This window comes from Leptodactylus fuscus, chromosome 1, assembly GCF_031893055.1.
Source record: "Leptodactylus fuscus isolate aLepFus1 chromosome 1, aLepFus1.hap2, whole genome shotgun sequence".
NCBI classification, from domain to species: domain Eukaryota; kingdom Metazoa; phylum Chordata; class Amphibia; order Anura; family Leptodactylidae; genus Leptodactylus; species Leptodactylus fuscus.
Genome location: NC_134265.1, coordinates 535,026 through 550,577, shown reverse-complemented (window position 1 = coordinate 550,577; position 15,552 = coordinate 535,026). Strand labels below are relative to the sequence as shown.

Genomic DNA, 15,552 nt, shown 5'->3' with positions numbered 1-15,552 from the left:
TATCTACAGGGTATAGAGGAGCAGATTGTATATAGTGTCCTATCTACAGGTTATAGAGCAGATTGTATATAGTGTCCTATCTACAGGTTATAGAGGAGCAGATTGTATATAGTGTCCTATCTACAGGTTATAGAGGAGCAGATAGTATATAGTGTCCTATCTACAGGTTATAGAGGAGCAGATTGTATATAGTGTCCTATCTACAGGTTATAGAGGGGCAGATTGTATATAGTGTCCTATCTACAGGGTATAGAGGAGCAGATTGTATATAGTGTCCTATCTACAGGTTATAGAGGAGCAGATTGTATATAGTGTCCTATCTACAGGTTATAGAGGAGCAGATTGTATATAGTGTCCTATCTACAGGTTATAGAGGGGCAGATTGTATATAGTGTCCTATCTACAGGGTATAGAGGAGCAGATTGTATATAGTGTCCTATCTACAGGTTATAGAGGTGCAGATTGTATATAGTGTCCTATCTACAGGTTATAGAGGAGCAGATTGTATATAGTGTCCTATCTACAGGTTATAGAGGGGCAGATGGTATATAGTGTCCTATCTACAGGTTATAAAGGGGCAGAGTGTATATAGTGTCCTATCTACAGGTTATAGAGGAGATTGTATATAGTGTCCTATCTACAGGTTATAGAGGAGCAGATTGTATATAGTGTCCTATCTACAGGTTATAGAGGGGCAGATTGTATATAGTGTCCTATCTACAGGTTATACAGGGGCAGATTGTATATAGTGTCCTATCTACAGGTTATACAGGAGCAGATTGTATATAGTGTCCTATCTACAGGTTATAGAGGAGATTGTATATAGTGTCCTATCTACAGGTTATAGAGGAGCAGATTGTATATAGTGTCCTATCTACAGGTTATAGAGGGGCAGATTGTATATAGTGTCCTATCTACAGGTTATAGAGGGGCAGATTGTATATAGTGTCCTATCTACAGGGTATAGAGGAGCAGATTGTATATAGTGTCCTATCTACAGGTTATAGAGGAGCAGATTGTATATAGTGTCCTATCTACAGGTTATAGAGGAGCAGATTGTATATAGTGTCCTATCTACAGGTTATAGAGGAGCAGATTGTATATAGTGTCCTATCTACAGGTTATAGAGGAGCAGATTGTATATAGTGTCCTATCTACAGGTTATAGAGGGGCAGATTGTATATAGTGTCCTATCTACAGGTTATAGAGGTGCAGATTGTATATAGTGTCCTATCTACAGGTTATATAGGTGCAGATTGTATATAGTGTCCTATCTACAGGTTATAGAGCAGATTGTATATAGTGTCCTATCTACAGGGTATAGAGGGGCAGATTGTATATAGTGTCCTATCTACAGGTTATAGAGCAGATTGTATATAGTGTCCTATCTACAGGTTATAGAGGAGCAGATTGTATATAGTGTCCTATCTACAGGTTATAGAGGAGCAGATTGTATATAGTGTCCTATCTACAGGTTATAGAGGAGCAGATTGTATATAGTGTCCTATCTACAGGTTATAGAGGGGCAGATTGTATATAGTGTCCTATCTACAGGGTATAGAGGGGCAGATTGTATATAGTGTCCTATCTACAGGTTATAGAGGAGCAGATTGTATATAGTGTCCTATCTACAGGTTATAGAGGGGCAGATTGTATATAGTGTCCTATCTACAGGTTATATAGGTGCAGATTGTATATAGTGTCCTATCTACAGGTTATAGAGGGGCAGATTGTATATAGTGTCCTATCTACAGGGTATAGAGGGGCAGATTGTATATAGTGTCCTATCTACAGGTTATAGAGGTGCAGATTGTATATAGTGTCCTATCTACAGGTTATAGAGGGGCAGATTGTATATAGTGTCCTATCTACAGGTTATAGAGGGGCAGATTGTATATAGTGTCCTATCTACAGGTTATAGAGGGGCAGATTGTATATAGTGTCCTATCTACAGGTTATAGAGGAGCAGATTGTATATAGTGTCCTATCTACAGGTTATAGAGGAGCAGATTGTATATAGTGTCCTATCTACAGGTTATAGAGGAGCAGATTGTATATAGTGTCCTATCTACAGGTTATAGAGGTGCAGATTGTATATAGTGTCCTATCTACAGGTTATATAGGTGCAGATTGTATATAGTGTCCTATCTACAGGTTATAGAGCAGATTGTATATAGTGTCCTATCTACAGGGTATAGAGGGGCAGATTGTATATAGTGTCCTATCTACAGGGTATAGAGGAGCAGATTGTATATAGTGTCCTATCTACAGGTTATAGAGCAGATTGTATATAGTGTCCTATCTACAGGTTATAGAGGAGCAGATTGTATATAGTGTCATATCTACAGGTTATAGAGGAGCAGATTGTATATAGTGTCCTATCTACAGGTTATAGAGGGGCAGATTGTATATAGTGTCCTATCTACAGGGTATAGAGGGGCAGATTGTATATAGTGTCCTATCTACAGGTTATAGAGGAGCAGATTGTATATAGTGTCCTATCTACAGGTTATAGAGGGGCAGATTGTATATAGTGTCCTATCTACAGGTTATATAGGTGCAGATTGTATATAGTGTCCTATCTACAGGTTATAGAGGGGCAGATTGTATATAGTGTCCTGTTCTACAGGGTATAGAGGGGCAGATTGTATATAGTGTCCTATCTACAGGTTATAGAGGTGCAGATTGTATATAGTGTCCTATCTACAGGTTATAGAGGGGCAGATTGTATATAGTGTCCTATCTACAGGTTATAGAGGGGCAGATTGTATATAGTGTCCTATCTACAGGTTATAGAGGGGCAGATTGTATATAGTGTCCTATCTACAGGTTATAGAGGAGCAGATTGTATATAGTGTCCTATCTACAGGATATAGAGGAGCAGATTGTATATAGTGTCCTATCTACAGGTTATAGAGGAGCAGATTGTATATAGTGTCCTATCTACAGGTTATAGGGGAGCAGATTGTATATAGTGTCCTATCTACAGGTTATAGAGGAGCAGATTGTATATAGTGTCCTATCTACAGGTTATAGAGCAGATTGTATATAGTGTCCTATCTACAGGTTATAGAGCAGATTGTATATAGTGTCCTATCTACAGGTTATAGAGGAGCAGATTGTATATAGTGTCCTATCTACAGGTTATAGAGGAGCAGACTGTATATAGTGTCCTATCTACAGGTTATAGAGGAGCAGATTGTATATAGTGTCCTATCTACAGGTTATAGAGGGGCAGATTGTATATAGTGTCCTATCTACAGGTTATAGAGGAGCAGATTGTATATAGTGTCCTATCTACAGGTTATAGAGCAGATTGTATATAGTGTCCTATCTACAGGTTATAGAGCAGATTGTATATAGTGTCCTATCTACAGCTTATAGAGGCAGCAGATTGTATATAGTGTCCTATCTACAGGTTATAGAGGAGCAGATTGTATATAGTGTCCTATCTACAGGTTATAGAGGAGCAGATTGTATATAGTGTCCTATCTACAGGTTATAGAGCAGATTGTATATAGTGTCCTATCTACAGGTTATAGGGAGCAGATTGTATATAGTGTCCTATCTACAGGTTATAGGGGAGCAGATTGTATATAGTGTCCTATCTACAGGTTATAGAGGAGCAGATTGTATATAGTGTCCTATCTACAGGTTATAGAGGAGCAGATTGTATATAGTGTCCTATCTACAGGTTATAGAGCAGATTGTATATAGTGTCCTATCTACAGGTTATAGAGGAGCAGATTGTATATAGTGTCCTATCTACAGGTTATAGAGGGGCAGATTGTATATAGTGTCCTATCTACAGGGTATAGAGGGGCAGATTGTATATAGTGTCCTATCTACAGGTTATAGAGCAGATTGTATATAGTGTCCTATCTACAGGTTATAGAGGAGCAGATTGTATATAGTGTCCTATCTACAGGTTATAGAGCAGATTGTATATAGTGTCCTATCTACAGGTTATAGAGGAGCAGATTGTATATAGTGTCCTATCTACAGGTTATAGAGGAGCAGATGGTATATAGTGTCCTATCTACAGGTTATAGAGGAGCAGATTGTATATAGTGTCCTATCTACAGGTTATAGAGGAGCAGATTGTATATAGTGTCCTATCTACAGCTTATAGAGCAGCAGATTGTATATAGTGTCCTATCTACAGGTTATAGAGGAGCAGATTGTATATAGTGTCCTATCTACAGGTTATAGAGGGCAGATTGTATATAGTGTCCTATCTACAGGTTATAGAGGAGCAGATTGTATATAGTGTCCTATCTACAGGTTATAGAGGAGCAGATTGTATATAGTGTCCTATCTACAGGTTATAGAGGAGCAGATTGTATATAGTGTCCTATCTACAGGTTATAGAGGGGCAGATTGTATATAGTGTCCTATCTACAGGTTATAGAGGAGCAGATTGTATATAGTGTCCTATCTACAGGTTATAGAGCAGATTGTATATAGTGTCCTATCTACAGCTTATAGAGCAGCAGATTGTATATAGTGTCCTATCTACAGGTTATAGAGGAGCAGATTGTATATAGTGTCCTATCTACAGGTTATAGAGGGGCAGATTGTATATAGTGTCCTATCTACAGGTTATAGAGGAGCAGATTGTATATAGTGTCCTATCTACAGGTTATAGAGCAGATTGTATATAGTGTCCTATCTACAGGTTATAGAGGAGCAGATTGTATATAGTGTCCTATCTACAGGTTATAGAAGAGCAGATTGTATATAGTGTCCTATCTACAGGTTATACAGGAGCAGATTGTATACAGTGTCCTATCTACAGGTTATAGAGCAGACTGTATATAGTGTCCTATCTACAGGTTATAGAGGAGCAGATTGTATATAGTGTCCTATCTACAGGTTATAGGGGAGCAGATTGTATATAGTGTCCTATCTACAGGTTATAGAGCAGACTGTATATAGTGTCCTATCTACAGGTTATAGAGGAGCAGATTGTATATAGTGTCCTATCTACAGGTTATAGAGCAGATTGTATATAATGTCCTATCTACAGGTTATAGAGGAGCAGATTGTATATAGTGTCCTATCTACAGGTTATAGGGGAGCAGATTGTATATAGTGTCCTATCTACAGGGTATAGAGGGGCAGATTGTATATAGTGTCCTATCTACAGGTTATAGAGGAGCAGATTGTATATAGTGTCCTATCTACAGGTTATAGAGGAGCAGATTGTATATAGTGTCCTATCTACAGGTTATAGGGGAGCAGATTGTATATAGTGTCCTATCTACAGGGTATAGAGGGGCAGATTGTATATAGTGTCCTATCTACAGGTTATAGAGGAGCAGATTGTATATAGTGTCCTATCTACAGGTTATAGAAGAGCAGATTGTATATAGTGTCCTATCTACAGGTTATAGAGAAGCAGATTGTATATAGTGTCCTATCTACAGGTTATAGAGAAGCAGATTGTATATAGTGTCCTATCTACAGGTTATAGGGGAGCAGATTGTATATAGTGTCCTATCTACAGGTTATAGAGGAGCAGATTGTATATAGTGTCCTATCTACAGGTTATAGGGGAGCAGATTGTATATAGTGTCCTATCTACAGGTTATAGAGGAGCAGATTGTATATAGTGTCCTATCTACAGGTTATAGGGGAGCAGATTGTATATAGTGTCCTATCTACAGGTTATAGGGGAGCAGATTGTATATAGTGTCCTATCTACAGGTTATAGGGGAGCAGATTGTATATAGTGTCCTATCTACAGGGTATAGAGGGGCAGATTGTATATAGTGTCCTATCTACAGGTTATAGAGGAGCAGATTGTATATAGTGTCCTATCTACAGGTTATAGAAGAGCAGATTGTATATAGTGTCCTATCTACAGGTTATAGAGAAGCAGATTGTATATAGTGTCCTATCTACAGGTTATAGGGGAGCAGATTGTATATAGTGTCCTATCTACAGGTTATAGAGGAGCAGATTGTATATAGTGTCCTATCTACAGGTTATAGGGGAGCAGATTGTATATAGTGTCCTATCTACAGGTTATAGAGGAGCAGATTGTATATAGTGTCCTATCTACAGGTTATAGGGGAGCAGATTGTATATAGTGTCCTATCTACAGGTTATAGAGGAGCAGATGGTATATAGTGTCCTATCTACAGGTTATAGAGTAGATTGTATATAGTGTCCTATCTACAGGTTATAGAGCGGCAGATTGTATATAGTGTCCTATCTACAGGTTATAGAGGAGCAGATTGTATATAGTGTCCTATCTACAGGTTATAGAGGAGCAGATTGTATATAGTGTCCTATCTACAGGTTATAGAGGAGCAGATTGTATATAGTGTCCTATCTACAGGTTATAGAGGAGCAGATTGTATATAGTGTCCTATCTACAGGTTATAGAGGAGCAGATTGTATATAGTGTCCTATCTACAGGTTATAGAGGAGCAGATTGTATATAGTGTCCTATCTACAGGTTATAGAGCAGATTGTATATAGTGTCCTATCTACAGGGTATAGAGGAGCAGATTGTATATAGTGTCCTATCTACAGGTTATACAGGAGCAGATTGTGTTAGAGTTAAGTCCTCCATCTTTGTATTTTGGCAGCCATCTTGTACTCTTTCACATATAAACTGTATAAGTATGTATTTTTCTGCTTAAGTCAAGGAGGCCCCTTGTTAGATTTTAAGGAATGTGATAATTAACGTTAATGCATAGGTTGCTAATCCTTATCTCTCAAGGGGCTCACTTGAGAAGATGCAGCTGACTTTGTATATCTCTTATCTCCTTTACATGATGTTTGGACACATAACCAACAAAAGTATTAATCTTATGGTCTCTGGGCACTCTGTCATATTTTATGGTATATGAAGGTCACTTAGAGTGTACAGACACAGAATCTATGTAGCTCATTGTTAATCAAGTTGCAACATGTCATCTTATCTCTTTTGCCATGATATATACATATAGACATAGTCTGGGATGTTAGCTCACACATAAGTATTTTGAATCCTTCTTTGTTTCATGGGAAAGTCCATCCCAGTGTGGAAAGTTATAATGAGATGCAGATTATAATGAGCCTCAGCCAATAGCCATGTGCCAGGCTTGTCTTATATCTCTATAACCAATCATGGTTGTATTGATTAGAATAGCCAAGCCAGCTCTTTGTCTGTAATGTATTTAAACTACCTTTTTCTTATAATAAAATCAGAACTCTTTTGATACACTACCATCTTGTGTCTTTAATCAGTTCTCCAGGCTTAAAGAAGATGGCTGCAGTCCATCTAGGCCTGCTAATTAATTATCTAATTAGGACCTCTACAACATACGGAGGGATCCATATGTCCCTATCAATTGTATATAGTGTCCTATCTACAGGTAATAGAGCAGATTGTATATAACCTCTATATATCCTCTATAACCTGTAGATAGGACACTATATACAATCTGCTCCTCTATAACCTGTAGATAGGACACTATATACAATCTGCTCCTCTATAACCTGTAGATAGGACACTATATACAATCTGCCCCTCTATATCCTGTAGATAGGACACTATATACAATCTGCTCCTCTATAACCTGTAGATAGGACACTATATACAATCTGCTCCTCTATAACCTGTAGATAGGACACTATATACAATCTGCTCCTCTATAACCTGTAGATAGGACACTATATACAATCTGCTCTATATAACCTGTAGATAGGACACTATATACAATCTGCTCCTCTATACCTTGTAGATAGGACACTATATACAATCTGCCCCTCTATAACCTGTAGATAGGACACTATATACAATCTGCTCCTCTATAACCTGTAGATAGGACACTATATACAATCTGCCCCTCTATACCCTGTAGATAGGACAGTATATACAATCTGCCCTTCTATAACCTGTAGATAGGACACTATATACAATCTGCTCCCCTATAACCTGTAGATAGGACACTATATACAATCTGCTCCCCTATAACCTGTAGATAGGACACTATATACAATCTGCTCCTCTATAACCTGTAGATAGGACACTATATACAATCTGCTCCTCTATACCCTGTAGATAGGACACTATATACAATCTGCTCCTCTATAACCTGTAGATAGGACACTATATACAATCTGCTCTATAACCTGTAGATAGGACACTATATACAATCTGTCCCTCTATACCCTGTAGATAGGACACTATATACAATCTGCTCCTCTATACCCTGTAGATAGGACACTATATACAATCTGCTCTATAACCTGTAGATAGGACACTATATACAATCTGCTCCTCTATAACCTGTAGATAGGACACTATATACAATCTGCTCCTCTATAACCTGTAGATAGGACACTATATACAATCTGCTCCTCTATAACCTGTAGATAGGACACTATATACAATCTGCTCTATAACCTGTAGATAGGACACTATATACAATCTGCTCCTCTATAACCTGTAGATAGGACACTATATACAATCTGCTCTATAACCTGTAGATAGGACACTATATACAATCTGCTCTATAACCTGTAGATAGGACACTATATACAATCTGCTCTATAACCTGTAGATAGGACACTATATACAATCTGCTCCTCTATAACCTGTAGATAGGACACTATATACAATCTGCTCCTCTATAACCTGTAGATAGGACACTATATACAATCTGCTCCTCTATAACCTGTAGCTAGGACACTATATACAATCTGCCCCTCTATACCCTGTAGATAGGACACTATATACAATCTGCTCTATAACCTGTAGATAGGACACTATATACAATCTGCTCCTCTATATCCTGTAGATAGGACACTATATACAATCTGCTCCTCTATAACCTGTAGATAGGACACTATATACAATCTGCTCCTCTATAACCTGTAGATAGGACACTATATACAATCTGCTCCTCTATAACCTGTAGATAGGACACTATATACAATCTGCTCTATAACCTGTAGATAGGACACTATATACAATCTGCTCTATAACCTGTAGATAGGACACTATATACAATCTGCTCCTCTATAACCTGTAGCTAGGACACTATATACAATCTGCTCTATAACCTGTAGATAGGACACTATATACAATCTGCTCCTCTATAACCTGTAGATAGGACACTATATACAATCTGCTCTATAACCTGTAGATAGGACACTATATACAATCTGCTCTATAACCTGTAGATAGGACACTATATACAATCTGCTCCTCTATATCCTGTAGATAGGACACTATATACAATCTGCTCCTCTATAACCTGTAGATAGGACACTATATACAATCTGCTCTTCTATATCCTGTAGATAGGACACTATATACAATCTGCCCCTCTATAACCTGTAGATAGGACACTATATACAATCTGCTCTATAACCTGTAGATAGGACACTATATACAATCTGCTCTATAACCTGTAGATAGGACACTATATACAATCTGCTCCTCTATATCCTGTAGATAGGACACTATATACAATCTGCTCCTCTATATCCTGTAGATAGGACACTATATACAATCTGCTCCTCTATATCCTGTAGATAGGACACTATATACAATCTGCTCCTCTATATCCTGTAGATAGGACACTATATACAATCTGCTCCTCTATAACCTACATATCTATAAGCTACATATCAGTAACTCTTATGGTGAGGCACACAGGGGTTAATGTGAGGGAGATGATGGGGTTAACTGCTATTACTATGAGGCACATGGAGTTACTAAAACACAAGTAATCCCCCCAAATGCCTGATAGTAATAAGTAACCCCAGTACGTACCTGTTTAGCTTCAGTTTCATTTTCCTGGAGCAGCTTCTTCCTCTTCTCTTCTGTGCTGGACGATAAGCCCCGCCTCCTCCTCTCATTGGTGGGCAGAGGACAGCAGAGAAAGGGAGGGGGGAGAGAGGGGGAGCGTCCTGCAGCGCTGACAGGAGCCCGAGCTGCAGCTCCTGTGTCTCAGCCGTTGCTGCAGCTTCGGGGCCCCCTGTTGGTGGAAAGTATTCCACCAACAGGGGGCCCCGATCATTATACTCGGGGGTCCGAAAAGACCTCCGAGAATAATGATAGCAGCGGTAGCAGCTGTCACCGGGCCCCTAATGTCCCGGGCCCTGTGGCAGCTGCTACCGCTGCTATGGTGGTAGTTACGCCACTGATGAGAGTATACAGCTGTAGTCTGACTATGAGAGTATACAGCTGTGGTCTGTCCATGGCTGTATATAGCTGTAGTCTGAACATGAGCGTATAGAACTGTGGTCTGACAAATGGAGTTTGCAGTTGTGGACAATCAGGCTGTGGTTTATGGTAAACTGTGGTCTAATTGGGGCTGTTTATTGCTGTCATCTGCAAATATGCAGATTTGTGGGTTTGAGGTGTTTGAAACTGTCACCTGGCATAGGGCAAGTGTGACTGTGTTTTGTGCATTTGTTTTCCAGTGTAGGATGTGTACAGCTGTGGACCAGTGTGTGATGTGTGTAGTTGTTTTCCGATGTGGGACATGTGCGGCTGTGGACTGGTGTGGGGTGTGTGCAGTTGTTTTCCGGTGTAGGACATGTGTGGCTATCGACCGGTGTTGGGTGTGTACAGTTGTATTCTGGTGTAGAACTTGTGCGGCTGTGGTCCGGTATGGGGTGTGTGCAGTTGTCTTCCGATGTAGGACATGTGGCTAGGGACCAGTGTGGGTTGTGTGCAGTTGTTTTCCGGCGTAGGACATGTGCGGCTGTGGATCGGTGTGGGGTGTGTACGCAGTTGTTTTCCAGTGTAGGACATGCGTGGCTGTGGACCAGTGTGGGGTGTGTGCAGTTGTTTTCCAGTGCAGGACATGTGCGGCTGTGGACCAGTATGAGGCGTGTGCAGTTGTCTTCCAGGGTAGGGCATGTGTGGCTGTGATCCGGTATGAGGTGTGTGCAGTTGTCTTCTGTTGTAGAATATGTGTGACTGTGGACAGGTGTTGGGTGTGTGCAATTGTCTTCAGGTGTAGGACATGTGTGGCTGTGGATCGGCATGAGTGTCACTCCTGTGTCCAGTCTAACTGTATTTCTTTCTACCTGCTATTATCAATCAAGCATTCTGTTGGTATGTCTCTAAGCATTTTGTAGCCATTATATCAGTTGTGATACCTGTCTGTACACCCTGCCGGGCTCCCCCTGTCTATACACCCTGCCGGGCTCCCCCTGTCTGTACACCCTGCCGGGCTCCCCCTGTCTGTACACCCTGCCGGGCTCCCCCTGTCTGTACACCCTGCCGGGCTCCCCCTGTCTGTACACCCTGCCGGGCTCCCCCTGTCTGTACACCCTGCCGGGCTCCCCCTGTCTGTACACCCTGCCGGGCTCCCCCTGTCTGTACACCCTGCCGGGCTCCCCCTGTCTGTACACCCTGCCGGGCTCCCCCTGTCTGTACACCCTGCCGGGCTCCCCCTGTCTGTACACCCTGCCGGGCTCCCCCTGTCTGTACACCCTGCCGGGCTCCCCCTGTCTGTACACCCTGCCGGGCTCCCCCTGTCTGTACACCCTGCCGGGCTCCCCCTGTCTGTACACCCTGCCGGGCTCCCCCTGTCTGTACACCCTGCCGGGCTCCCCCTGTCTGTACACCCTGCCGGGCTCCCCCTGTCTGTACACCCTGCCGGGCTCCCCCTGTCTGTACACCCTGCCGGGCTCCCCCTGTCTGTACACCCTGCTGGGCTCCCCCTGGCCCGATTGCGTCTGCTTATATGCACAGCCCATTCACACCTGATAGACATACAAACTTTGGCTTGTATAAATGTAAGGCCTCCGGTCATTTGTGCTATCAGTGTGCAATCCAAGTATGCAACTAAGTGTAGCTTCAGAATTATGCCAGAATTGCACCAGAAGGGAACAGAAGGTAACATAATCCAACTGCTGTAAACTGCTCTAACAGAAATGCTTCTCACTTTAATCACTGTTGTTCTTCCACTCCTTGTAAAAACCACTTTCCACCCCAAACCAGCCTGGTCAGTAAAGAAATCCTCATCTCTCCCTCTCTCCTACCCCACCATATAACTTTCTCTGTGCAGGTCCTCACAAACCTGCAGGCTTTCTGCCCCAGACACACACAACCCCCCCACAGCCTCTCCTACCTACACCTGCTGTCACTCCTCCTTACTCCTCCTTACTTCTGGTGACATATCTCCTAACCCTGGACCTCCCCAGCAAATCTCCACTGTCAGCCGTTTCCCCACAACTGGTGCTAGAGCACAGAACCCCCGAAATCTCCTACCAATCACACTCACTCCTACCCCTCCCCCTGCCCTCCCTGGTGCACTATGGAATGCCCACTCCGTATGTAATAAACTTGCCTACATCCACGACCTTTTTATTCTTAAACTTACATTTCTCTGTCTCACAGAAACATGGCTGACCCCCTCAGACACAGCCTCCCCCGCCGCCCTCTCCTATGGAGGTCTGCACTTCTCACATACCCCCCGCCCCAACAACAAACCTGGTGGAGGTGTAGGCGTCCTCCTGACAGACAAGTGCTCATTTGCCCCTATCCAGGCGCTACCTGCCCTCACCCCCCCATCCTTTGAAGTGCACTCTGTTCGTATCTACTCACCCTCCAACTGGCCGTCATAAATCGACCGCCGGGACCTACCGCTGCCTTTATCGACCACTTCACCACCTGGCTTACACACTTCCTACCCACAGACACCACTACCCACCATCATCATGGGTGACTTCAACATCCCCATTAACACATGCCACCCCCCCCCCACCTCCAGTCTCCTGTCCCTCACCGCCTCCTTTGGTCTCTCCCAATGGTCCTCCTCTGCCACCCACATAAAGGGGGGCACACTAGACCTAATATTCACCCGCCTCTGCTCCATATGCAACCTCTCTAACTCTCCATCCACGCTCTCGGACCACAACCTGCTGACATTCTCTGCCCTCTCCTCTTCAATAGAAACCCCAACCTCTAAACCAACGCGCCCCCACAGGAACCTCAACCGCCTTGACACCTGCACCCTCTCAGACTCTCTCCTACCACTCTCTGACATCTCCTCACTCCAGGACACAGATGCCGCTGCTGCCTTCTATAATACCACCATTACTTCAGCCCTTGATTCTGTAGCCCCCTACACATACACCAGAGCCCGACCGATCAATAGACAACCCTGGCACACTGACCTGACTAAAAAACTGAGACGTGCCTCCCGGGTTGCAGAACGCCTCTGGAAGAAAAGCCACTCTAAGGAGGATTTCCTCAGGTACAAAGAAGCAGTTCTCTCATTTAAGAACGCACTCACCTCTGCCAAGCAGGTCTACTTCACCACACTCATATCTGCACTCTCTCGCAACCCCAAACAGCTATTCTCCACCTTCAACTCCCTCCTCCGTCCTCCTGCCCCCCCTCCGACATCACTTATCTCAGTTGACGACTGACTCTTACTTTAAAACTAAAATTGACACCATCAGAGACAGTCTCACCCTACTCCCCTGACAACCCCTCTACCAACTACTTACTGTTCCTCATCCCTGACCTGTTTCTCCTCCATAACTGACGAAAAACTCTCCTCTCTAATCTCCAAATCCCACCTCACCTCCTGCGTGCTCGACCCAATTCAGTCACATCTCATCCCCAAACTCGCTGAAGTCATTACTCCAGCCCTAACCCATCTCTTCAATCTATCCCTAACCAATGGATCCTTCCCCTCAGCCTTCAAACACACCACTGTCACTCCTATACTTAAGAAACCGTCCCTCGACCCATCCTCTCCAGCCAACTATCATCCCATCTCACTGCTCCCGTACGCCTCAAAACTTCTTGAGCAGCATGTCCACTCCGAACTCTCCTATTTCTCATCCAACCTGCTTTTTGACAGACTTCAGTCAGGATTCAGACCCCGACACTCCACTGAAACTGCCCTAACAAAAGTCACTAACGACCTGCTAACCGCCAAAGCCAAGCGCCATTACTCTGTCCTCCTCCTCCTCGACCTCTCCTCTGCCTTTGACACAGTTGACCACTCCCTCCTGTTAGAAATTCTCTCATCCCTTGGTATCTCAGACCTGGCCCATTCCTGGATCTCCTCATACCTCACATTCAGCGTCTCCCACTCGCACACCACCTCCTCACCTCGCCCTCTCTTTGTAGGTGTCCCCCAGGGCTCCGTCCTAGGACCCCTCCTGTTCTCCATCTACACCCTTGGCCTGGGCCAACTCATAGAATCTCATGGCTTTCAGTACCACTGCTATGCCGATGACACCCAAATCTACATCTCTGGACCAGACATGACCTCCCTACTGGCCAGAGTTCCAGATTGTTTAGCGGCCGTAGCCTCCTTCCTCTCCTCCCGCTTTCTCAAACTCAACATGGAGAAAACAGAGTTTATCATCTTCAGCCCATCCTGTATGGCCTCTCCACCTGACCCATCCATCAAAGTTAATGGAACCACAATTACCCCTGTCCCACAGGCCCGATGCCTTGGGGTAACCCTGGACTCTGAACTATCCTTCAAGCCACATATTCAAGCCCTCAACACCTCCTGCCGCCTCCAGCTCAAGAACATCCACTGTATTCGCCCCTTCCTCACCCAGGAAACTACCAAGATGCTCGTCCAGGCCCTCATAATCTCCCTCCTAGACTACTGCAACACCCTTCTCCATGGACTCCCAGCTAACACCCTCGTCCCCCTCCAGTCCACCCTAAACTGCGCTGCTCGCTTAATCCACCTCACGCCCCGATCTTCATCAGCTGCTCCCCTCTGCCAGTCCCTCCACTGGTTACCCATAGCCCAGCGAATTGAGTTCAAGCTACTAACGCTAACATACAAAGCCATCCACACCCTGTCCCCTCCATATATCTCTGACCTCATCTCCTGCTACCTGCCCACACGTAACCTCAGATCCTCCAATGACCTCCTACTCCGCTCTGCTCTCATCCGCTCCTCACACAACCGTCTCCAAGATTTCTCTCGTGCATCCCCCTGTCACGATACTAGTGGTACAGGATCAGGAGTCCAGTCGTCGGGTAAATGCAGAGGAGGCTGGAGACAGCAGGTGGATAGCCCACAGGGGTCTGAGGCAGTAGTCCAAGAGCAGATGAGTAAAGACCAGGTAGAAGTTTGTAGTCTTTCAGGAGCTGTAGTAAAGCTACGGTGAGCTTGCAGCCAGCAGGTGAAGTTCCAAGGAACTGAAGATCTCCAGCGAGGAGGTCTCCTGGGTGTTCAGGCTGTATCCGGAATAAACAGAACACAATACCAACACAACAGGAAGTGTCAGAGTCACCTATATATAGCCAGTCCAATCAAGGTTAATACAGGGCGGGTTCCAATCATTAGCAGCAGCTGATGAGCCTCAGGAGTAGGCTCCACACAGAAGTCCAACAGGCCATGATTCCACGAGCCTGATAGCTCAGGTAGCAAGGAGACACTGAGCAAGACAGCAGGTCACAGGTTCAAATCCTGACACCCCCATACTCTGGAACTCCTTACCACGACACATAAGACTGACCCCCACAATCACAGGCTTCAAGAAGGCACTGAAGACTCCCCTATTCAGGAAGGCCTACACCCCCCTATAACACTATCACCGCACCCC

The 15,552-nt window shown here is 43.8% G+C and overlaps 1 protein-coding gene across 1 annotated transcript in view; it reads right to left on the bottom strand.

The window, feature by feature from the left end:
• The window catches only part of LOC142196987 (TATA box-binding protein-associated factor RNA polymerase I subunit C-like), a 55,333-nt gene extending 40,422 nt beyond the window's left edge, over positions 1–14,911 (bottom strand). The window contains exon 1 of the mRNA XM_075266976.1: positions 14,839–14,911. The gene's annotated coding sequence lies outside the window, so the exon portion shown is untranslated. The remainder of the gene's footprint in view (positions 1–14,838) is intronic.
• Between the last annotated feature and the right edge of the window lie 641 nt (positions 14,912–15,552).